General features: G+C 44.2%; 1 pseudogene; it reads right to left on the bottom strand.

Annotated features, from left to right (window-relative positions):
* Nucleotides 1-298: 298 nt before the first annotated feature.
* On the bottom strand, nt 299-1,489 carry LOC113185834 (protein TFG pseudogene; annotated as a pseudogene).
* Between the last annotated feature and the right edge of the window lie 393 nt (nt 1,490-1,882).

The raw sequence follows: 1,882 nt of genomic DNA, 5'->3' as shown, positions 1-1,882 counted from the left end.
CTAGCATTTTAATATCCTCTGTACAAGGGAAGCTAGAAAGCCAATCACTTTACACACATGTAAATGTAGTGTTCCAAAATAACTAGAAAGTTGCTACACTTTTAAGCAAGAGAGGAAGAAAACCAACTTTCATTTTGGTCTTTTGTTCTCGAAAATTATACTTTCAATTAACAGCAACAATGATATAAAAATGCTCTGCCTTTTGAATTTATTAACTTCAATACAAATTAAAATATAATATTGGAGCCTTTTAGGAGGTAATAGCTAGCAGCTACATTCATCAGTGCAGCTGGCCTCCTTATCGATACCCAGGTCCAGGTTGGGTATAGCCCTGACCAAAATTACATGCATAAGGGTCAGGCCCACTTGGAGGAGGGGACATGGTACTTCCAGAAGGTGTAGTAAAACTTGGTCTTGGTTGATAAGCCCTGGGTTGGTTTGGAGCCATTCCAGGCTGAGAGACAGGGGCCACGGTAGAATTAGTAGGCTGAGACATTTGGGTAGGATAATGGCTCACCTGGTACTGCTGTGGTGATTGAGCAGCCAGTTGCTGAGGCTGACCAGAAAATGTAGGAGCTGGTGCCTGGGAAGTTGGTTGCCAGCCATATCCCTGGAACTGCTGAGGTTGTGGGGTCCAGTCTACTGACTATAGCTAGCTGAATACTGCATACCATACTTCTGAGGTGGCTGAGGTGGAGCTTGAGGCTGTTGGGCACCATAGCCGGCTTACTGCTGGTACTGATGGTACATCTGACCTTCAATCTGACCTGCTTGTGTTTGGGCTCCTGTATATGGAGGCTGTTGTAGCTGAACTCCTGGTGGGTGAGCTGCTGAAGAGGAGGAAGCAATGCTGTCGTCGGGCCTTCCTGAATGGTTGTCTGTAGGAGCACTGGGTGGCCCTGAAACCTGATCATCTGTTAAATCAAACGCTGACTTTACATTTTTATTAATTTCATCTTGGTTTCTCAAAGGATCAAAAGCTGACATACTTGTTGCCACAACCTGAGTAGACTGTTTTCCAAAAGAATCAGAAGCAGCAGGCTTTTCTTCCCTACCATCCACAGTATCATTTTCAGGAATATTGGTGGAAGGTCCTGGTTCTCCAGGTGGTTCCAAGCTATCCAATAAGTGATTCACTGTATTCCTAAGTTCTACCAGTTCTTGATGGAGAAATTTCACCTGACTTGATTCAAGGAGTCTTGGTTGGCCATTAACAAATAATGTCAGTTTCAGTATCCTACTACACTGAATAGCAAAGGAAAGTCAGAACTATCAAAAATTGTTATAAGATCTCCATTTTCATCTTTATACTTTATTGTAACTTCATCATTACTTAGAAGTTTTCCTTTGAAAACTTGATGCATCATTAACACTAATTCATCATATCTTCATAAGTAATATCTTCATTATGAATGGGAATTCTTCGAATATCTTCCCCAAGTTGAGCTTTGATAATTATCTTCCCTCTTAGGTCCAACTGTCCATTCATGATGGACTCCAGGATATTCTTACATAACTCTAGAGAAAGATGGCTTACAAGGACATCGCCTTTGCTCGGGACTCCGTTGACAGGCTGGTGAGAGTCTACCACCATAGACCCTCCGCAGCCACTGCACCTAGCTCGCAGACTGCCATGGGCCCCAGCCAATCACACAGACCCAACTAGCCTAGCCCCCACCCCCTTTTTTGACATGTGTATTGGAACGATTTTATTTAAGTACACTGGGCCCCATCAGGCAATGTGGTTTGTTCGAGGCTGTGCGAGGGATGGGTTTGAGCTAAGAGAAGGTGGGTGAGCTGGATAAGCACACTGCAGTCTGTGGGTTGCCACATTGCTTTCAAACACCTGCTTCGGCCCACATCTGGCAGGGGCCTTTGGTCA

Source organism: Urocitellus parryii, chromosome 3, assembly GCF_045843805.1.
Source record: "Urocitellus parryii isolate mUroPar1 chromosome 3, mUroPar1.hap1, whole genome shotgun sequence".
Taxonomy (NCBI): domain Eukaryota; kingdom Metazoa; phylum Chordata; class Mammalia; order Rodentia; family Sciuridae; genus Urocitellus; species Urocitellus parryii.
This window is presented reverse-complemented; position numbering and strand designations above follow the sequence as displayed.